The sequence below is a fragment of the Aptenodytes forsteri genome, unplaced genomic scaffold, assembly GCF_000699145.1.
Source record: "Aptenodytes forsteri isolate BGI_AS27 unplaced genomic scaffold, ASM69914v1 Scaffold184, whole genome shotgun sequence".
In the NCBI taxonomy this organism is placed as follows: Eukaryota; Metazoa; Chordata; class Aves; order Sphenisciformes; family Spheniscidae; genus Aptenodytes; species Aptenodytes forsteri.
In genome coordinates, this window is record NW_008796078.1 from 1,384,825 (window position 1) to 1,409,251 (window position 24,427).

The 24,427-nt window shown below is 39.7% G+C and overlaps 1 long non-coding RNA gene across 1 annotated transcript; it reads right to left on the reverse strand.

Moving 5' to 3' along the window:
• Positions 1-1,131: 1,131 nt before the first annotated feature.
• On the reverse strand, positions 1,132-20,389 carry LOC103905108. Its single transcript, XR_657931.2, has 2 exons — positions 20,255-20,389; positions 1,132-2,192 (listed from the first exon to the last, which is right to left on the reverse strand). It is a non-coding gene; the product is annotated as an uncharacterized LOC103905108 (long non-coding RNA).
• Between the last annotated feature and the right edge of the window lie 4,038 nt (positions 20,390-24,427).

The window sequence follows — 24,427 nt, forward strand, 5'->3', positions numbered from 1 at the left end:
GCCCCTTCCTACGTAAAAAAGAAGCAAAGCCTCATGTCTTACTGATTGGCATCAGCCTCTTTGGGAGGCAACTGTTCTGTCAGCAAAGGCCAAGATTTCCAAAGGCAGCACCCTGGGCAGTCGCAGGTCCTTCTCAGGCTGCAGCCTCACCATGCAACAACATCCCCAAATCTGCCAGCATCATCACTCAAGCAATTGTTCCCAGTGATCTGGAATGATTTAAGTATTCTTACGCTGCAAGTCCTATCTTAAGTGAGTATTTTGACTTCACAGGGTCAAAGTGGTTATGTACGTGCAATAATACCAGCAGATCTAAGGGAATGGTAAGCCTCCAGCAAAAGGAGAGGTGAAAAATAGCTGCGCCCCTTCATCTATACTGCAGTCAGAAGAGGACACGGCATTAACCACAGCCTAACCCCAGACATCACAAACATCTCGGGGGAAAGAAACCCCTTCTTTGAGGGTTTGACAGCCTTTCTGCAGGGAGAGCTGGTGCTTTGAGTGCCTGCCTTTTCCTGATAACAAGAATCCTGTCGAATGTGCACTGGTCCATGGAGTTGCTTCAGAGAAGCAGGAGGAGGGACCATCAGGGACCTGACATGGCTTCAAGTTCAATTATCACTTCAACAATGTTTTCCTTGGGAATCCATGATCTCAGTATTTTTCCAGTCCCAAAAAGAATTAAGGCTCTGCAAACGCTATGCACAAAAGAATTTCTATCTGCATAGAACCAGAGTGGAGCACAGGAGAATCACCGAAGAATTCTTCCTCATCCTTCCTCTTGCACTGATTTCCAGACAATCATCTGGGCCGTTCTTTTTAAATTTTATGCTGAAGTCTTGCTACGGCTTCCAGTGATTTCACTTGCTGTGAACACTTCCACCGACTTAAGTGGAAGGAGGGCTGTATCCTGAAGATTCTCCAGAAAACCGAAACAAGAGCTTTAGTGAAATAATTCAAGGAAGCATACTCCCTACTACACCTAATTACACTTGACTTTATTCTTGAGCTGTGGTGATCCACAGCCATTCTCAATTACACACAATGGAAACATCAAAGAAACCTGGTGGGACAATTTGAGATATTTGAGACAGCTTACCAAGAAAACAAAACACCCCAAAAAACACTACAGCGGATAAAACAGTATCTAGTTTATTACATATAGAAAGAGATTTCCAGAATTTACAAACACCCACATTTTCATTCTAGGGAAAGAGTCAATTCGAAAAGTTCACCCTTTTTTGTTTTCATTTTGTTTTGTGGTTTTCTGTTGGTTGTTTTTTTTTCTTTACAATATATACAATGGAAGACTTTGATTTCTTTTTTCTGATTTTTTTTGTCAGTTCCTGTGCAATTGATGAATTCAAGTTGACACTTGTAAATACCATGTACAGTAATGTTTGTCTTCATTGTAGTTAATACAGACTATTATTTTACAAGGAGTACAAAATTATTTTTCTTTTGGAAAGAACTCAACATCAGGGTTATCTTACAACTGATAGTATCAGTAAATATGACTGTACAATCAAGGCCCAGGGACCAATGACTCATATTATATTATTTTCTGAATTACAATCTTAAAACAAGAATAGTACCCTACTCTATTCTTAGAAGCCTTGTTTTAAGCAGGTTTCCCACTCTGTTTACAACAGAATATAGTATACCTCAGTTCCACATCAAAAAAGATGTGCTGTAGGAAAAGTTACATTTTAATTAAAAAAGTACATGTATAAATCAAAACCTATGTTAAATATTTAATACTCTTCAACCAACATTAAGTTTTGTATGTAATAATTTACAATGATGATTTGTCATACAGGTTTTCAGCAGCAAATGAAGTTGTGTAAATGTGCTAGTAAAATACCCATTCTCACCATGACATAGTGGTGGGCACATGAGTTCATTGTGGCCAGCTAAGTCCTTATGGTAGAGGATGAAGTAAGAGAGACTCATTGTCCAGGTGTCACAGTGCTTCTGCTTGGCACAACACAGGATGTGCAGCTCAGTCAACTAACTCCTGAGGTTTGTGTAAAGTAAACAAACTGAACTGGATGCATCGTACCCATTTACAGAGGAAGAGGAGGAGGAGGAGGAGGAGGAGGTGAGGTCCTAGTTGTGATAGCATGAAACATTTATAGTCTTGATACCCATGAGTTAAAGAAGGATTTGCTGAGGTTGTATAGGTCATCATTCTGAAATTGAAAGAGAAAGAAAATTAGCATCATGGGCACTTTAAAAGCTTTTATTTCCCTCCCCCTCCTTTTTTTTTTTTTCCTTTAAAAGAGTTATCATCCAAACCGAAAATGTTAGCACCTTGAAAAATTATGGCATACACAGTTGAACTGTACTCAAGCATCTCAATCCCAAAAGCATTTAGAACAGATGTTGGCAATAAAATTCAAAGCAGTCAGAAATACATTTAAAACTTGCAAGAGATTCACCTAAGCAGAAACAATTTAAGTGTCCATACTGATTAACTCCGACAAGCTCCTGTGACAAGAGAAAGAAAAGCTCAAACCATTAGCCTGCTGGTGGTGTTTTTACTCACTACAAGAAAGATTCATTAGGCCTCCTTGTAGGGCTTCCTGGCCACCTGCAAATGCCACGGCTTGCATGAGAAGGATGACCAAGGAATGGAGCATTAGGGGTGCAGCATTACCGTTCCCTCTAGACATACAAGTTACAAAAAAAATTGTATCCAGAAAATCCTGTTAAAGTCCACAAATTTATCTACAATCTGCTTCTCTCTCTGACAGAGGACTGGGTGAATAACAAGGCCCTGCAACCCTAATAATGCGAAGCACAGGTTTACTGGGGAATGAGTGTCAGAAGCTGCCTTTGACCCTGTCCCACCAGTCCTCCTCATCTCTTGGCTCCAGCCTCCCTGATCTAGCACACGGTGCAACTGTCTCTGTCAACAAGTCCTCTCAACTCTGCTTTTCAGTCCGTTTTACACAGGCAGGTCATCAGCACAAGGGCCCTGATCACGAGTGATGCAGCGCACAGCGGGGTGCGCTCGGTGCCGATCTGCCTCGTGTCCTGCCGGCAATCCCGCGGCAGATGCTTTGGCCCCCAGCGGGGAGTGGTGTCCCTGCTGGAGGACGCAGGGTTGAGGCCGCACGCCGGGGTGCCGTGGGGTGCCTCCCCGCTGCACCCCAGGCCCTGCCGCAATGGCTGGCCGCACGCACGCACAGCATGCTCCTCTCACCAAGCATGCGATCCCCGAGCCACCGCAGACCACAGCCCCGTCCCTCCTCTCTTCGCGCTACAGTCGCATGCAGCCATACCCACCGGGGACTGAACAACGCGCCAGTGAAATGAATACTATTTTTGTTTTAACTGGGGTTAGAGGACTACCATCATTTACATTTCAGGAGTTTCGCCTAAATTCTGATGAAGCAAGACTTAGATTTTACATAAAAGTGTGTCTATTTCTATATTCGATATTAACTATGCTCCTGAAAAGATAGGTAAACAGTGCATTTTCCTCAGTACAAATAAAGGCTTCCCATAGACACGTTGAAGTAAAAAAACTGAAAAGACCTCCTGTCCTATATTCTTTAATTGCCCAAGAAACAGAATTTACTTTGTGTGGTCCTTCAAGTGAAAGGAAAGCCTATCCCTGCAAATGATGTGTGGTATGCTGTGAAAACTCCCTGGAGAATTATCTCACAGATCTCTTATTTACTTTCAACTTTCTTCTGCACTCACATTGCGATCTACTGGAATGTTCCTACCCAAATATCTATACACAGCTTCACATAGCTTTGCAGCTTTCAACTATGTTGGACCTAAAATTAGCCAGTAATGCCATACTTTATTAATAAAGACGGGCGACAAAGGAGAAATGGCTTCATTGAAACGGAGGAGCAAAGCATGCTCCGTGATTTGCGTGCTGCGTATCTGAGGCGGGTGTTTCACAGCCGGCTCCTGTCCAGCAGGGCCAGAGGAACAGTTGGGTGCCCACCAGCGGGGCCCCACAGCCCGACCTGCCCTGCACGTACAGGGCGAGCGGAAGGAAAGCAAGTCACAATTTTTCTACATCGCTAGACCTTATTCTCCTAAGAGATTTTAAGTAAATAAATAATAATTTGCAGTATCAGGGCCAAGTATTACGCCTCTTCACTAGTATTCAGGTCACCTAATCTCAAATACATCATGTATTGAACAAAATGGCCCGTCCAATCCAATTCCTCACCGATTCAACCAATATGACCAAGAAGCCATTGTGACCGCTACTAGCGGGCATTCATTCCCCGATTCAGAAGTCAGAAGAGCAAAGGAAGAAAGAGACTAACAAGCCTATTTGGAAAACAGAACACTTCCTAGAGGAATTCACTAAGAAAATAATACTGAGGAAACCCACAGTTACAGAAACCCAGACGCTCACATACTAAAGTCCTGCGCACGTGTAAAAAGAGTGAAAAAACACAGCAGGCTGAAATATCCAAGAGTCTGAGACTTGAGAGCCAGAATCATGTAGGACACGAGCTGGTACAGGCTGCATTTCATACAAACTTCAGCTGCAGGTATGACAGGACGCAGGGGCACAGAGCAGTTTCAAGCTTGTAATTACACCTCGAGGATCTTTAGCAGTACAACATGGAAATCTATCTGTCAACCCTTTGATAAAAATGTATCGGCAGCTTTTGTTTTCTTCTAATTTTGTGAAGGAAAATAAATTTAGACTCTGCTATGGACTGTCTGAAATTATTCATTGCAATTATTTGCTTTCACATCCCCAATTCCTCTGACAAATCTCTTTCCACAAAACAAAAATTGTGTAACTGAGAACGACAACCCGTGCTACTATTACAGGACAGCGGTGCCCGTTCTGTCTGAATGCACAAAAATGCCTAGAAAACAGCCATTCTGAGAGCAAAGCTGCTCCTCCAAGGTCACTGGAAATACGGTCAACCTATAAGGCCTTGGATCCAGGGAGTTCTTGTTTGTGCATAACTTATAGCCAAAAGCCCCATCCTCAATTTTAGCGTACAAATGCTCTTTGCTGGACTTAAAAGAATATTTCTTAAATTTTTGACGAAACAATCTGAATCTCCTCTCTCCTCAGTGAACTATTACAGTACGTTTCAAGGCAGAAGCACCTTATTCGGAATTGAAGTCATCGGCTGGACACCTCATTGTTTCTTATCAACAGCCATCAGCATTTCCTTAACAACATATAAAAACAGTGCAGAAGACAAGTGTTTTAATAGAGAGTGCTAGGACTGCAGCGAGCTGAGGTAAGGACCATTAAAACTACTGACATCACTGTTGGCAACGAGAGAAAAGGGAAAACCTGTGTTTAATCTATTTCCTATTCACCACAAGTTTCAGCTGGAGTCCCCAATAATGCAGTTTGTGGTTGACTTTATGGAAAAAATTAGTGATGCGAGAAAAATGTACTGAAACAAACAAGCATCTTTAAAAGTTACTACAAGGTACCTTTGACAAGTAGTCTCTGCTCAACATCTGTTACAACACACGTGCAGATAACACTCACGCACGTTCCAGCTGGCAACGCTTTCTTCTTAAATCTATTAGTCCAGGCTGGATACGACACAGCTAGCTGTAGTTCCTATTACAGCTGAAGTCCCATTCTTAAATCCAGTAACTAAAAATAAGTTGATACTTCATTTTATTTCCATTATCGGGGAGCTGGAGAAGGAGAGGAGTACTTAAAATTTGAACTCTCTAAGAGCAGAGTGTCTAGACAATTTAATAATATATCTTTCCTGAAGTTAACAGAATTTCCATACATAAAATAGATGTGTTGTTAAAATACACTTAAAGTGTAATCCTTACCCCTTCCTTACAATCCATTCTCTTTGAAAAGTAACCAAGAAGGAACAAATATATCAAAAGAAATGAAAGTGAAAACTCAAGCGATCTTCAAGCAAAAGACTTCCCAGTCACCAGTTTAAACTTCTATTTGCTATTAAGGGCCAATAATGTGTCTTGTCCCTAAAACACCAATAGAAATGCCCTTCCAAAGGGTCAATTCATTTCAAAACAAGTAAAATAACACAAAGTTGCTGCTGAAGCTCCACGATCATTTCAGCAAATAAATGCAACTACTTTGTCACCAATTAATATGCCAGGGCAAAACGCGGCTCCCAAACACCAGACCTGCTTAGCACCCTGTGACACCTTTCCAGTTTTAGCTGGACATCTGTTTAGGAAACAACTCTACAGGTAACAGAGCCAGGTCAATGAAAAGGTGACCCCTGACTGCAGAAACCACAGACTTTTCCAGATCTACCGAAGGAGGATCATTTCCCAACTCTGCCATCAACCTTGCTAAACCAAACGTATTCTCCAAAGCTGTACCCATCCCACCAGCATCTCATTTGAAACAATGAACAACGAGGACTCGTTGAAGACTCCCTGTCAAAGTTACTAGCTAGAAACAAAAGGTTTTAAAAGTACGTGCACTTGTTGTTTACTTTGGGATCATATAGAGCATCCCATTCTGTGATTTACTGCATAATGAACACATCTACCTAGTAAAAAATAAAAAGCTCAGGGACGAAAGCTGAAAATAAAAAGATAGCCATTATGAAAATACACCAGCCGAATTTCACAAGTCGAGGGCGGCATGCAGCCTGGGCACCCTTTGTCTGGGCAGGTATAACCAAGTGTCTTTAGAAATCTGACACAAAGTAAACACATGAAGTAGTCCTGAAAAGCTCATTTACAGCTCTTGTCTTGGTGACATTTGCATGAGTCATCACCTAATTCTAATGAAACAGTGCACACCTACTTAAAAGCTGAATTTATCCACCCGTTTTTGTGTTCGCCATACCGATGATCGTAAGTAGTGTCTGTTTACATATTTCTTGGTATTACTAACGTGCACACAGATATGAGAAGTATCCCATTCGGATAAATTAAAAACATCAACCAAAATTTAAACTAGCTCAAATAACTTCTTTTCAAAGAGATGGAAATACATTGTACAGTTTCCCCAATCTCACATGGACCGTAGAAAGAGTAAAGGAATGCAAGAAGAAACAATGGTTGCTCTAGTATGTTAATTGCAGCCTGAGTACTAACAAAAGGAATTCAAAATAGAACTAAACAAGGTAATTACAACATTGCTATTTAACTTGACAGGCTATAATCTACATTTAATAAGCCTAGATAAGCTTTTCTTCATTGTACCCCAAAATGCCTATTTCAGCTTTCTTGTGAATGTCATAAGTGGGGAATTACCGACGATTTGGTTTCACCAAGTCCTTTCCTATCAGGCCGAATAACTGGGTTTGGTGTTTTCATCTCCTTTTTCTTCTTCATATAGGTAGTCATTCACTGACAGAGGAACCTAAGGACCAGTAATAGATGGTACAGTCTTTCTGCTACGAGTTCAGACAAAATTCACTCCATGTATAGCACTGAAAACAAGTCATCCTCACCACAGAGGAAGATTTTCCTCTTTTCCCCAGAAAGAGAAGGTGGGAAAAACCAAAAACTAAGAGACTTTTAAAATAAGATGATGAGCAGAACCAGGTTCTTACATTTAAGAACCCATTTCCTGGGGTGTAAGTACAGTGGGAAAATACAAACTAAACCACACACGTGCTTTGGATGAGCTTCTGCCCAGCAAAGAATTCACGTTTGATTTCAACTTCACAGCATGTCAACTTGATTTAAACTCACTCAAGACAAAAACTAAACCCATCACGAGGTCAGCAAGAAAGGCTGCTGCCACAGCCAGGAAGCCAAGGACTGCCTGCCCCAAGCACCTAGCACAAGGAGCGTGACCACTGCTGGAGGTCAGCTTTGCCTGTTTCAACCCGTGACGAGGAGGAAACGAGCCAGCTCTCCGCAATGGTATATAAAGATACTGGGAAAAGGAATTCACCAAGTTTGTATGTAGAAAAACTATTTAAGGGATCTCCTGCTCTATTACACAAAATCAGCAGCAGTTAGGGGTCTGAACAAAACTGACTTGACCCAAGTACTGAATTTCTGATTAAATATTTAATCTTTTCAGTTTTGGAAAAAAGAGTTACTGAGTTTTTGTTTTTCTTGAAGACTAAAAGAAACAAGATATGACTAAGTCTAGAAGGAAAGAGCTTAAATTCAAGAGTCTGTTTTATAAAGAAATTCTACAACTTTTCTTGCAGTGATATAGCTAAGCGGTAAAGCAAAACAACTGCCTAACAGTTGCAAATTACAAAAAACCAAGATGCAGCCCGTAGATTTTTGTTGTTTGTTTTTTATGAAATGGGAAATATGGGAAGAGTATCTCTCATGAAAAAGTGCTACCTTATAAGTGGGAGTCTCATGTTTGTTTCTTCCAATTTTGTAAGGACTGAAGCTCTGGATCTTTCCCCTTCCTCTTACTAATAGTCCAGCTGAGTAATCAGCTGAAGGTTGAGTCCAGCTTACATGAAGAGAAATTCCCTTTGTTTCACGACTGAAAATAATAATGTTACTATGAAGCCAGGGAATATTAATACCCCAAGTTCATCCCAAATCTTCTCATAATGCTTCTCTAATACTCTTGGCAGCATTGTTTGTGTTTGATGTCCCTCAGATAAATCCACTGCTGGCCCAGGGTCTTCTCCCTTCCACCAGACTGCAATAATGAGAAGGGACATCAAAACCTAAATGTGTATCATCTAGTTAATAGCTTCAGCCTTCACAGGACAACATTGCTTCTGTTTTTAAGATTCAAAGAAACTTGCAAATTCAACGACCAGTGTCATTCATTATTTCGGAATTTGTACTCTTCAGTTCACCCAGTTTTCAGAGTCTAACCCTGAAGAATTTGGGGCATTCACGCTTTCCCCGACGACTCAATAACCCACTCCCAGTTCAAGAAAGCAACAGTGAAGTGCTGTATCCTTGAAAGAGGAAAACACTGCACAGTATTTATCTTTATCAAACATATAACCATTTATCAACCATATTAACAAGGGGAATCCAGACACACAACTTCATTATGCAATTTGTTTCTCAACGGAGTTTTCTTAGCACAATTTTTTTTTTTAAATTACTTTTATGGTAGTTTGGAATTCAATAAAACTCACCAATGCTGGGAACCATTACAACTGCTCTCCCTGTGGGGAAGCAGATGATCTGTGTGCCTTTAGATACACTCACACCTCCTCAGCTTGTTATCAGTTTAAACACACACAATTAAATTTGACCAAACTCGAGTGCACTGAAGCTGTGCTCGTGTTATATCAACTAAATTACATCAGCAGTGGAGCTCAGCAACACGTTACACCCAGCGTAGCTACCACATAATCAGAATAGATCTCAGCTGCTGAATTTTCATTTTCATTATCCTCCTGTGAATTTGTATTTCGCACGCCTTTCTGGCATTGCGGACTGCTTCCCCATTCCTGCAGCCAAACACTGCCACTTTCTCCCGTGCTTTTCTGACCCGACTTTATCATGCTCATTTTCTGCCAGATTTACTTTTCTCTGACATCTTAAAAAAACCCTACATAATTAGTCTGAACTACCTTGAAACTACTCTCGTGATACACACCAAATTGTGAGAGTTCCACCTTAAAGCAAGGATTCACACCATTCAGCTTAGCTGGAGCCATTTTCCTCCCAATGGACAAGTAAGGGGAAAAAGTAGAACAGACAGAAGAAAAATGGCATTTAAAAGGAAGACACACAGAAGCCCCGCAGGGGGATAACCTGGCCAGCTGACCTTCCCTTTGAAATTTTGCCAGTGCAAATGAAGTAGCTAGTCTGCAGCACTTCTGGCAGCAGCGTGGGAAGGAAGTTCTGCAGTGATTTTGGATGAAACACTTCCTCAATTCCCAACAACAGCGCATGAAATATCAAAAAAGGGTAATAGGGAGGTGCTGGAAAACACGTTCTGAAAAACACACCAAGAAAACAGAGGAGGGGATAAGAACAAACAAAATGTCATAAAGTTGACAAAATTGTAACAAGAAGTTTGGAAAGCCAGGGTAGATACACAGCATCCATTATTTTGATAGTTTGCTATGCCTTAATACAAAAACTGTACTGTACAGCAGAAATAACAGCTGAAAACAAATTAGAGGTAGCGCTTTCATAAAGTAAAGGAGAAGGCCTTTGGTAAAAGGCAAAAAGCAACAGTAAAGTTTGTTACAACTTGAAGCTGGACTAGAAAACAATTACTTAACTACAGATTTAGCTTTTCGCCAAGATACCACCATCAGTCTGACATCAAATGAATTACATGAACTGCTTTGACCCATTGTTTTCTCCTTTGTAGACCAGGAAGATAACAAATCTTACAAGTCTAAGACATCTGACATAAATTTGTTTCAGTAAGAATGTATTTTCATGTACATCCACATACATTCACAATTTATTTCTAGTTTCTAGTAATTTGCACCCATTTGACCTGACCTTTTTACCTTCTCTCTCTCTGCCATAAATCGCAAAACTTCAAGGTGGAGTCATATGACATCTTCCTCTTCCCAGTACTTCAAACCTGATGTTCAGAATCCTTTGACACTTAAGGTGACAACTGAAATCCAAAGCATCAGCCATGCTCAAAAGCTCTTCAGCAATGAAGTGCTGTGGTTGCTGTATGCAATTTAGGGGTAGGTGGATAAGCGCACAACTGGATGCAGAAAGACCCGAAATCTAATTGTGCTTCTTGGTTTGATTTGCCATAAAATTCTACTCAATTTACTTTGTCTTGGTCTCATGTAAAATAGGTAAGACATCTACCCCGTCTATTTTCTACACGGAATTTTCTCGTGGGGAGGAAGAAGGCATGATGTCTCAAACACACACAGCCACTGTAAGGGCTAGGGAATTAGGTTCGTGCCTTAATCTTCCCGTATCTCAGTGTCTTGACTGTGAGATGAGAACTGCTACCTGACAGAAGAGTTCAGACGGTGGCAGGGGCCAGACAGCAGGGTGATAAGTGCCTGCATGACGACAGATGCGGGGCAGCATCTGGACAAGGTGCTATAAATAAAACATTGGGCCAGCCATACATTGATGAGAATAAAAAGAACTGAAAAAACACTTCATTCCCTGAACGCTGCCTACAAACTGAAGAAGAATACGTTATATGTGGGAAATACTAGCTTCTTACTACATGGACTTAAACGACAAGAATGCATATGCATGAGGCTGGGGGCAAAAGCATCAATGCTTAAGAAAATAAAAAACATTTGAGAATTTTGTGTCTGTATATATTGCCAAGCATTATTCCACATTAAAACAAATTTATAAAATTAAGTAAACTCTACATGCAAATAGAATTTTTAGCTGGAAAAAGAAACAAAATTCCAACATAAGAAAATAAGCTTTTACTGGTAGAGCAAGAGCTCTACCCTTTTACTTCCACTGATTTAGCAATCAAGATACTCTGGACTGCGATGGGATTAACCTCAAAAACAATGCCGAGCACTTTAATGAGCTCTGAGGTAGTTCATGGCTAAACTATTCACTGTACCATTTAAACACCGAAATACTTGTTTGTATATAGATTAGGTTTTCAAAACAATTGTCGTCCAATTTATTTCCAGAAACCATAGTAACAAGAAAATAGTAAATATAGGGTGATGAAAGAGCGCAAAGGAAATGTAATTCTGATTCAAAACAATGGAGCTCTCTCGAGTTTGAAGTATATGGGCAGAGGAAGCAGCACCTGGCAGGCTCTTGGGGAGGCGGGAGCCCTATTTGGATACAGCTGTGAATTAAATCCAAATTATAAAGACCAATCAGACAAACCAAGTCTCTTTAGAGTTTCATTCAGTGAAATCCTAAAAGCCTGAATGGCTGCCAATATTATATTTTAAAGTTACTAACAGCTTAAATGGACTAATCTTCACTTGTTCAGTTGCCATGATTTGAAATGGGAAACTAATCAACAGTCACGTTAATTATCAGATATAATTTTAACACCAATCTAGCATTATGAAACTGTATAATTACACAAGCAAAAGTCAAAGTAGGTAAAAGTTCTTCTCATCTCAGAATATGCAGTCAGACATTTTAATTCAATAATTCTTACTTCAGTTCTTTTAAAAAAACATGCCGAGTGGAAATTTTTCCCATATAATGAAAGTTGTTCATAACAGTATCAGTAAGTATCTCACTAGATGATAGATACCGTATTATTGTGACACGTAAATCTTTCATCAGTTGTCAAATCTAGTATTAAGGATAACCCTTTAGAAGCTATTAGCATAAGTCAATTGAAAATTAAAAGCATATAGTAATACAGATTAAAGTCTTATCATGCACACAAAAGGATCTGTACATGATATCACATCTCATTAAGATGTCTTGGCTAATCAGTGATTGAAAACATCCACTAAACATTAACCTTGACAAAATATATAAAAATTCAGCCTTATTACACTGTATGACCGCACGATATAATCTCATAAAATGGAAAGTTCTCCATGTTCTCATAACCTACGACACGAACTTGCACCATCGGCCACCCAGTCTTCCTAACCAAGAGAGGAATTTTTAACTATCTTGGACTGCTGATAGTCTCAGCGATTACAAAAGTAATTGATGCTACATTTAAACCTCTCCCCAAAATGAATTCTATTAATCATCCTTTAATATCAACTTAATTCAAAAAGTTACTCAAAACACACATTACACAGAACAAGGTCTCTTCCTGAAACACGAAGAGGTTTAATGTTATACTAGTTAAGCACCAATAAGGGTTTTAGAAACGGTTTGACAAAATAGTATCTGACAAGTAGTTACTGAAACTGCTAGTCTTACTGACTATAGTACTGTTTAAATGAGTGATGATGATGGAGCAGTTTCCTTGACGTCCAAAACTAGGCATACTTTTGGCACTTCGCAGTTCAAAAGCTAAAATGTGCTAGAAGGAGAAGCAAGCAGGATTAGGAAAAAAGATGAACTTTGGCATACAGAAGTAAAGGTCCTCAAGACAAATTACTGAGTCGAACATTACCTTGTGCTTCCTTTCACCATCAGGTTTTCTAACAACTGGGTATCCCACTACTGAAATCTATGTTATAGTTCAGCCATACCACAGAAAAGCCATTGACTAAAACACCCTGAAAATAACTATTCTAGGCACATAAATATTGTCTTTTCCTTCAGTGACTGCTCAGTGGATTGCCCAACCGGCAGCTAAACAGAAGCCAGTCAAGGGGCAAAGACTTTCATCTGCTGCAAAGCAGAAATACAGTCAGCCCAAAACCCAAAGACAATGAAGTGACAGGAGAGGAAAGGAGGGCATGGACAACACGAGTAACACGGTCACCAAGATGACAAAATACGTTGTGCCATACTCCAGAAACCTTAGCTCACACTAGTTTCTTTGGTCTGGTTTCCTGAAGAAATGGAGCTTATGTCATTGGTAGAATAGAGAGCAGACCTTCTAAACAGGATGTAAAACTCAGTTTAACTTTGGCAAAGACATAAAGTTTCAGATACACTAAGCTGCTGTACGTTTTGTAAAAATCCATGGCCGAGTAAAGGATTCCTTTTCCGAGGCGCAGTTTTCACCCGCGTGTTCCACAAAGAGCGGAGAGCAGGCTGGTCAGCACCCACCATCAGCCCCCTGCACCCACCTCTTCACCAGCCCCAGCACCGTCTGGCAGACACCGCAGAGGAAAAGCGGCAGAGGGTGTACTGCGGGCACGCAAGGGCCACTTAATATATGTAAGACAAACCTATAGGAAACAGGGCTTCATTAGTTCCACTGCTCACAGATCATCTGTGTGTATAAGCAGTTTTGCTTGGAGCAGTGTTTTGTCAGTACTATTACTGTTATGTTATGCAAAGAATGTATTAAATTCTTAAATATTACATGAGATTTAATGGATAGTGTATCACACATGGGAGGTCAAACAGGGAGGGTAATGTTCCATTCAGCCTTATAGATATAACTTAAAAAACAGAAGCCTGCATTATACTTCAAGGAGCAAGTGCAGATCAAACATATGCCTGAGATGGGAGAAGGCAGCTTGAAAAGCAGAGGGAAATAATAAAATAAAATTTAAAAAAATAGTAGTAAAAAAAAAAAAAAATCAGTGGTTGTGACAAGCAACAGTGTGATTTTCAAGAAAGTTCTCGTCACTCTGATCTTTGTTATAAAGGTAACCCAAACCACAATAAGACTGCAACCAAGCAGCTATGCCATTGATGATACCTAGTACTAAGTTACTTTCAAAGCCAAGGCTCCACAGTAACGAAGTTTTACAGCACGGTCCCTTTTAAAACCTTTTCTGCTTTCAGAAGCTATCTATGTGAAATTTTCCCCGTATCCCTCCCCTTAATCCAACAGGCTATTGCATTTGTTTTTTAAGTTCTTGTATATGTCTGGAAACTCCCTGCAGCTCCAGTGGTAGGGAGTCTGAATGTCCTTGCGACAGTAAGGAGAACATACGAAGAATGGCAGAAAGTATCTTGACTTCTGCTTTCCATCTGTATCGTCATGCCAGAACCAAAATTACTCTAAGTCTAATTTTAGGTCCAGTTCCCTTAAATGAAGGCTTTAATTAAGATAAAGCTAGTATTTTTGTTGTAAAACTTCCATTTTCATGGCCTTTTGGGAAAAAAAAAAAACAAACCAACGTACACAGCACGGCAACCAAAGAGATCTCAGTCTACGTTATTTTGTCCATCTGTTTTCCAACAACAGCAGATTTTTCGTATTATTAAAAAGTTTTTTTGAAGGTACATTTCATAATTTTAAATCACATAAGGAACAAAAGAAAACAACTTTGCAACTGTGTCGTCATACGTATCTTGCAGTTTAGAATTTTATCAGAAGATATATCGCTTATCACACTTTTCTGCAACATGAGTTTTCTACTTAACACCTGCATTGTACAAAATGTGAGAGGGTAACACCACTGCATGTAAGTATGCATATATACAAAAAGGACCTAAAGCAGGCTATAGCAGCATGAAAATAAAAAGTTCAATTGCATTACTGGAAAAAACAAAAAACTTCAAAACCAGGACAGCTCCCTGCCTCAGCTAAAAACCAAAACCAGACACCCACCCACCCTCAAACCTCCATATTGCCAGACACAATTTATGATTCCCAGTTCAAATTCCGAGGACTCTTAGAAATAAGAATCATCTTGCAAGGAAGAGAAGGGAACAACAAAGAACACTTATTTTCTACAGATAAATAACATCCTACATTGGTAATGATTGTTTTCTACTACATTTTCTCCACTCCCAATAATTGCATATTCATCTCTCTTCAAAAACATTCCTTTCAACTTTTCAAACTTACTTCATGTCTAGTTACCAACTATGCATAATGCTTAACGCAATGTTTAATTTTAATTAAGAATCACGACAATTAGGAGTCAGAGTTTCTGCAGCATCTGTAGGCATCTTGTTCTACAGAGACAATATGATGAAACACAAACACAGGAACCTTTTCTTACTGTAAGTCTGAGTCCTGGTATTTCGGCAAGGTAAAACAACCTTTCAAACTTTCCTTTTTGTTTGTGATTCTCTTCTAGCTAAAAGTCCCAGCTGCTAGGAAAAGATGCATCAGGGTCTGTGGAAGCACACACAGCGGGAGCCACAGCTTTTAGAAATAATAACTGAAAGGGGTAGCAAGTTCTATCATAAATGCAACTTGGCATTTTTCAGTTACTTAGAGTATCGACATAAAGCATGGCTTTCAAACAAATACACCACCTGAAATGTAGCGATTACTTCCTTCCAAACTTCAAGGTCACTTCAAAAGCTGCAAAACATCAGAGCTGTCCGAAGTATCGGTTGGAAAGGATGAAAAAGGAATAGTGTTCTCACCTCACTGAGGATGCTTAAATTCTATTAGATAAAGCTTTCCAATTAATTTTGACTGGAGGGGACTGGTAACAAGCATGGGAAATTTCAGCCTTAAGCACTGAAAATTGTCAAAAATATGAGCAAGTTAGACGCTCTGCTATTTTACCGTCCAAAACATAGACAATACAGACATTCACATGACTTTTTAAGTGAAAATCTTCTTGTAATATACATTTTCAAAAGAATAAGCAACTTAACTAAAATACCCTAAATTTCCTTGTAGGGCACAACATAACGATTATTTTAAAGCCAGCTCATCTTAGACAATCAGATTTTTGCTAGCACAATCTTTGCATAATTGTAAACACAGCTTTTTATTAAAAAAAGCCACAAAACCCCCTCTTTTGCTACTATTTTTATTTGTCTAGTGTCTTCCAGATGGGCTTAAGAATACGTCCACCCATGCTTCCATACTCTTATTTCCTTTTCTGTGCTCAGATGCCTCCTTGCTGCTGCTATATTATTTCTCAGCTTAAACATTCAAGAGAGGAGTAAACAACCAAATTTTTCTGCACTGTCCTTTCAGTAACAGCAATCTTATGACAACAAAAAGTAGTAATATATTCAGACATTTGTAAGATTTCAAAGCTGTATATTTTAAATGTTGAACTGGCCACATCAGTTATATGATGTATATGAAATACAGAAAATATTAACCCACTTCACTAAACAAAGCCATGCTTCGTTGAAAGTGAGATCAGAAAATTAACGGAAATATAAGAAAGGAGAACAAGGTTTTGGAAACATCCCACAGTTGCGATTTAGATGTAGTGATTAAACCAGGGAAGAACACAGATGTCTACCGACATTTTGCTTTAAAAGGTTTAAAGAAGACTTTCCCCTTCGCTTAAGGGTTTACAAATCAGATTCAGTTACAGGAAAACAATGCTGCAATCTTCATTTACAACAAACCCTAAATTTAGTAAGCGAAAGTCATTGGTAGTAACAAACAGATTTGAGCATAAAGGGAGTTGGTACCTGAGCTACGGGAAGGGCAGTCCATAAAGCCCAGGCTCCTCCCGCTCCCATCCTTGTATACCAGCTGCTTCTTTTGACTTCAATGACTGTCTCAGCGCAAGTCTTTCTATAAGCCAATATCGCTTTTCTTTATTTAGGAAACCAGTATGTTGGTTTATATATATAAACAGTATGTTTATAAAATTATAATTCATATTTTGTAATATGTAAACAGGTACCCATTACTTAGAGGCCACAGATGAGCATAATATTAAATAGTAATAGAAAACAGCTGCGTTTTCCTTTTCCAATTGTTTGTATTTCTAAAGCATCCACTCTTTAAAATATTCTCCATACAACTCAAAACATGTTGTGCCTGAATGAAGGACAAAACAACAGTCGTTTTCAAATGCTGCATTTCCTGCAATACTATGCAAATTAAACTTCAGTCTTCAGTCCGAGTAGACAGGGTACTTCAAAGGGTATAGCAACAAGAAAGGTTACTGCGGTCAGGTGGCAGGGAGAAAAAGGCATGCTTCACTCCACTGCACAGATTACCCGTACCACCACCCAAGCAACCTTGATATTGCAATCATTTATACATGTGTGGTTTTATGTGAGCTAGCCCACTTTTTGCCCTCATTTGCCACAACACAGTTTTTATCTCTCTCCCCCTCTCTATACACACATAGGTACGCCCACACAGAGACTGATACACGTAAGTATATACATATACAAACACAATTCAACATATCCAAGCACTCTTACTTTGTTGATATAGGTTAGCATAAAGCAAGATTTATTTCAGCATTTCCTTCAAATGTCTACAGTACATGCCATCTTCCATGTCAGTACCAACTACAGGTGAAAATTATGTGCACAGGTTTATCAATCATTAGAAAATAATGCACTCAAAACAGACGATCCAGAAGCTTTCAAAGCTCTCATCACTCTTGTCCTGAAGCAGCTTACAGGCTAACCTTTTGAGAGATAAAACAGAAACACTAAAATCACTTAACAGTTGAGGGACAGTCTTTGTGTGATCAACAGTGCTTCAAAATATACTAAGTACTTTGACCTAGCTTACCTTTTGCCTTCATCTGCCACAAAACAGTGTTCTGTTATATATTCATTTATATTTGAATATAATTGTGTAACCTGCACGATAGCAGTATCCAAAAGCAGCTAGGTTAGGCAAGAACCTAGATTTCCCCAAAAGGGGAAAACGGACGTGGTTACAAACCCACAGATACAATCTTCTGTGTGTCTGCAGACTCTCATGAATAAATCCATACAGAACTTGCAGCTGGGATTTCAGACATTTCATAAATAATATCAATTCGCTGTTTGCAAACCTACCTGAAGTCAACAGGAATTGATGATTTTCTTTCCCACGTATCCCAAAATTACCTGTAGTTGCCAAATGATATCTCGGCTACCACCTTACAAAATAAGCCGCTGCTAGCAGCTAACTGAGTTGGCAACTCACTTGCAAACAATGTTTCTAGTAGGTTTGTTGATTCTAATTCCTCGGTATAGTTTTTATTTTAACTTAATAAAAAGATAGCTTCTATAGAGGCTCAGGTCTCTTGTGAGAAAATAACTTGACTTTTACTTTCCGTGATTTTAACCTTTATCAGAAAAAAAGCTAAAAAGAGGCCCTGGTATACACAATACTAAAATCAAACTATGTTAACAAGCAGTATTTGGCCTTCCTATACTTTTAAACCATTCTCTGCAGTTGGTGGCGATTGTTTCTGTGAAGATCAAATAAAGTGTTAGTACCCATATATGCCAACATAAAATGAAACACAAAAAATTAATCTAGTGTCTACACACGCAAAAAAACCCCAAACAAACAAATTTCAAGCCCCTCCATCTTACAGGTTGTAAAGACGACATGAAAACAGCAGCCGTTTATAAATCGGTATAACACTGGTATACCAGGAGGGAACTCATTACTTGCTTTGACTTTGAAAAGAATTTATCTGTTCTTCGGATTAAGTTACAGCAGAGAGGCCCCGCCAGCCCCTCTTCACCTTCTGTGGATTTGGCCCCTTTCCAGCTCGGGAAACTAACTGTGCTCCCTGCTCCACAACGTGCAGCTCCTTGTGCCGCAGCTACTTCATTGTTAAATTTACCAGTTGGGTGGTGTGGAATGGGTTACTTAGTTTTTAATTATATTATCGTTTGTGAAAAATACTGATTATAATTTTGAAAGGCCATTACTAAACACGTTCTATGCACAGTGCAGAACAACAACTCTACCTTAAAGTCCTCTGCTTCACGTTTTTCTTCCATCATTTCATGTACACTTTTCTTTTGGAAAAAGCAGATACTTGGGTTCAAACCACACAAGACAGGCACTAAGCCCTAGGCTACAATACCAAGTTAAACTGGGGTGCGTGTGCGCATGTGCCTATGTGCACACTTCAGCAGCTGATAAACACCCGGACATATTAACCACTGCACAGCAGCTGCAGCAAATCAAATTCAGAAACCTTGCTGCACCTCCTATATGTTTTGGTATGCACTACCAGTTATTTCTACATTACAACTGAACGAAGATCGTATGAACAGAATGTAACTAAGCCAGACAGCTCTTCCAAAGGAAGAATTACACTAATATTAGAAACCCATAGCATCGGGTTTTCTAATCCAGTGCATAATCATCAAATGAGGGAAATTTTGTTTGAAAAAGTGAGATGGTGGTGTTAGTTCTGTTTCATGTACAGCAAGATATTTATAGTAACCACATATAATAAAGAACAAGCAAGAGTATCATACATGTCATTAATATGATTGTTATGCTGCAATTTTTCTAGTTACCACAAACTTGCAAACATTTGCATGAAGTAAGAGCTCCAAGTTATACTAAGAAGAAACAACATGAGTTCACGTCACTACAAAACAAAGCATCAAGTAAGATTCACACCAGATGAGTACCCGACACCCATGATATCTTAACTTTCCTGAGCAGTGCTTCTTCCCAGCATTCTTCCTCCATCCTTTAACTGCTCATTAACTGTTCCATGATATACCTACACGCATTGGCCAATATCCTTCCGTAAGTGTGTTTATAAACTGAATGCAACACTTCAGAGAGACAGCTATAATTACTTCAGATTTCAAAGCATATCTAACAGCCTGCTGGCTCCTCTGCATGTCCCTGCAGATCAGTTGGGAATGATCATTCTGCATGTATCTATTTTTGCAATTTTGGAGAGACTATAACTAACCTTGAGATAGTGCAACTGAACTGGAAGTTAATAAAAAACATTTATTGGTGGGGGGAAAAAAACCCAGAAACTTCTGACCTGCACTGTATTTTGTTTTCACACCATTCACAGAATATTTTGAAGGAATTCATCAACTTAATTTTTCTTTCCGTATCACCCAAAGGCCCTGACAAGGCATTGAGAACAGCTATCAATATAAAACATCACAGCCATACAGGTATTTTCATTTTTCCTAAAAAGTCAAAGTCAAGCAACTATGTAATTACCTTGCTTTCTTCTATAATTAGAAGATACGGTATGTTGGGGAAAAGACTACATCAAGTCAACACGCCGCCACAGCACAGCGTAAGGGTGTACTCTGCAGCACAGCTGTGTGTGTCTCTTTCAGCAGAGCTTCGATGTTTGCTGGAATTTTCCTATCTGCTTCAATGAAAACCAACACCTCTAGGTTTCACTGCTGGCTGTTTATGCGAAACTAAAGTTAGAAGCTAAGCTGAGCACCATCGGGGGGGGTGGGGGTGTCAAGACAAGTGTGTGGCCAAGTAAGAAGATGCAGGGGGAGCCTGATCTCATTCTTACTCAAGCAAGGAAATAAAGGAAGTAACTTTAAGAGTTATGCCAATAAATCTTACCCTGCAAAGCAGATTTTGAGATGACAGAGACAGATGCGTGTTTTTAAGTAACATGAAATACAGGCGCATTTCATGGCGAGCCAGCTACCCTTCTATAACTAGTCTAAATGCCAATTATAGCAGACAATTTGAGCTAAATATAAAAAGCCATGAATCTCACAGTTTGAGATAACTTCCAAGGAGGTGTTATAGTTAACTTTGAAACTACACAACAAGACTTCAGCCTTCTCACAACGCATACGTTATCGCAGAACACCCAGGAAAGCACAACCATGCCCATCAAAGCACCCCGTGATTTGTGGGAACAGAAAGGCTGAAGAGATTATGTGGATACTTCACATATTTCTCCAAGAGTAACAGCAGGAATTTTCTGCTCACAGAACTTCAGGGATGAGAACCTGACTGTGCAAAATATCAATGGCAAGACTTCAGCTAGTAGCTTCGGTAATCTCTGCATGTGACCGGGCTACGGTCACTCCTCACTGCGGCAGCTGGATTAGCGAGGCTGCCATGGGAATACTGCGACGTTTGGCGTTCTGCAGCACCAGTAACCTGCAATGGGGAGAGGACAGGGATCCAGCCTGCAGACAGGCTTGTAGCCTTCAGCACTTCATCTTTTTATTAAAATAATTCCTCCATTCCAACCTCAAATGCAACAGATAGGCTGCCGCCATCCCCACGCTAGTCAGAACTCGGAATACGGCTTATTTGACAGTTTATCAGAGGGTTTTCTCCCTTTCTAACAGGCTCCTTTTACATTTGATACAGCCAAGCTGCATCTTTTCTGTTCGTGGTAACGTACTGCAGCCTGCAGCAGCAGCTGGGGACGGTAGATCTGTCTGTCCCCTCTTTCCGTCCAGTTTGGAGCTGCATGTTTTCCACTGCGTCTCCTATGCCTCTAGCTGCTTGTAGGATGCAGCTGCCCAACAAGCCTTCCCGACATGCTACATTATGGTCAGTTACCTCATTATTAAAGAAGAGTATTTCGGACAGCTTTTGCCAATCTCTCAAAACTAAATAACCAAGCAAAGCTTCACATCCAACTGCCAATAGGAATACATATATATTAGGAAGTTGGACTGGATTTCAGTTTCTGCTCTACAAATTTAGTTGGGGAAAAAGACAACTTCCATAGAAACAGAGAAACTGAACAAAGTTGCTAGAGTTTTCTAGGCTGCGAGCTCTAGCTCTCTTCTTTCAGTAGTGATCAGGCTGTAACGTTATCTGTAAGCATCCATCCGCAGAGGAGTAATACCTACGCTTTAAGTAGCAAGGCCGCTTGAATGGATATTGAGAGCACTGAATTCACCACTGCTGGTATGCAGTTTAAGGCTTTACTCAGCCACAGAGAGAATCTCAGCATCTTGCACCTCCTCTTATGCTGCATTTGTGAAATGCTCTCTCCATCAAAAGCATACTCAGACACGTACTTTCAGCTCCCCTTGATCAAAAGATGTTGACGCTTATCCCTGACTACTTGTATGCAACAAACAGGATCAGGTGGGCCTCCGCACACTTCCTTGCGCTGCAGAGGTGGGCTCCACATCACGCTCAGAGGTTGGCCAGCCGCCACCAGGACCCTGTCCCTGTGTAGACCAAGTGGTAGCAATGTAATATTTCGAGGAGTGGAAGGGCTACCAACGGACCAGCAAAGCAGTCTAAGGAGCTTGATACTGTGGCCTTCCATACAAAAACAAACAGGTTTGAGGAAGACTTCATTCCCGCCCACTTCCTTCACTCCTTAACAGCTGGTAAGTTCTAGGGAGCAAAAAGAAGTCACAAAACAATCCACATCGCCATCCTCCTCCTTCCCCATCACTAGAGCAGTAACATGGTAATAGAGTGGCGAAAGTCAAGTTCTCCAGAGTCGCTCAGGCAGGCGCATCGTAGAAAGGGACAAAAACCAAAGGAGGTTTTCTCCATACATTTGTTCTTCCCCGTTGCATGCTGTGACTGGAACCAAACCAACCAAAATCCTAACACTTCTAAGCTCAGGTCTCCAGCGTCAGTGCTCATCATGTTACCAACCACTCTGTTTGTGTTCTTTTAGTGCTTTTTTCCTGCCCACCAAGAATGGCTTTTAGATAACCTCATTGAACTCATTTAATGCAAATTAAAAGATTATTCTGATCGCTAAATACAGTATCGACATTTAAGAGTATTTTCATTGCACTGGGTGGAAACACTAGACACTCTCAAAAATGAATGAAAAAAGGTACAGAGCTGGCTCAAACAGTAAAAATTAAAGACTGTTCACAGAATAGTACATATTGACATTTTTAATGTAGGTATCTCATAATTTAATAAGAAAGTATTCTCTTGGCCAAAGAAGAAAAGCTGAGGTTTATTTTTGGTTGGTTGGTTCTGAAGTTATTGAGCAACCTTTACTTTATACACTTCAATTCAGCATTTAAAAAAAAAAAAGGGGGGGGGGGGGTAAGGGGTGGTGTAAACCCCCCTTCCCCAAACAGAGGCTCTTTTTCTGTATTCTAAGTAGTGTACTACTGACATTTATGGTCTCTTTTAAGGAAAGACTTTCATATAAATCAGAATTAATTTACACTTTGAGCTATCAAATTTTACTGCAGTTATGGAAAGAGAAAGAGGGGACAGGGAAGGCAGGAAGAAAGCAAGACAAGCTCTCACAGGGCTCATACTCAAAGAGTTCTTCCAAAGCAACTATGCCGCAGCAAGAAAAATTCAGATGGATATATCCACATGAATAGTAACTATTGCTAGCATAGCCTTCTTAGTGGCAGATTCTAGAGCAGCTTGACACTAGACTAAGATGAAGCCCGACTGTGTCCAGATTTAGATATAACCTAGCTCTCTTCATTAATGAAGTTTTCCTGCAAGGTAAAACATATTGTAGAACATTACATTAAAAATGGGACATTTATTCCTCTCTTGTAAGAAACTGAAGTTAAAAATAAAACAAAAACCCACCACTTTTGAAAGGAATGCCCTCACCATTTTTTCTGTTTTTCTTATTATGCCATTTTTAGCATTTGTTCAAATTGCTATTTTTCAGCCTTGCAGTCTCTCCAGTCTTAAAATTATGCAAAAACTCCAAGTTCTCTTTATTAATCTGTCTTTTAGGTGATTTCCACCCAAATTAATTCTAAAAATATAACAAAGAAAACCACTAACAGCACTAGGCTCACTGTCTTCCAGTTACCAGTGGTTACCACCCTACAAGCCACTGCTATACTGAAGTTAACTTTGTGAGGATTTTAAAAAAAAACACATTTACTTGAAAATAGTGTAATATACTATCCCAGACTAACAAAAGAACTACTCGCATTCTTCAGATTATAATTCAATGCCTTCTAGCTGCGGGTTTTACTCTCGCTCACGATATTGCTAGCAGCCTTCTTAGTGGCAGATTCTAGAGCAGCTTGACACTAGACTAAGATGAAGCCCGACTGTGTCCAGATTTAGATATAACCTAGCTCTCTTCATTAATGAAGTTTTCCTGCAAGGTAAAACATATTGTAGAACATTACATTAAAAATGGGACATTTATTCCTCTCTTGTAAGAAACTGAAGTTAAAAATAAAACAAAAACCCACCACTTTTGAAAGGAATGCCCTCACCATTTTTTCTGTTTTTCTTATTATGCCATTTTTAGCATTTGTTCAAATTGCTATTTTTCAGCCTTGCAGTCTCTCCAGTCTTAAAATTATGCAAAAACTCCAAGTTCTCTTTATTAATCTGTCTTTTAGGTGATTTCCACCCAAATTAATTCTAAAAATATAACAAAGAAAACCACTAACAGCACTAGGCTCACTGTCTTCCAGTTACCAG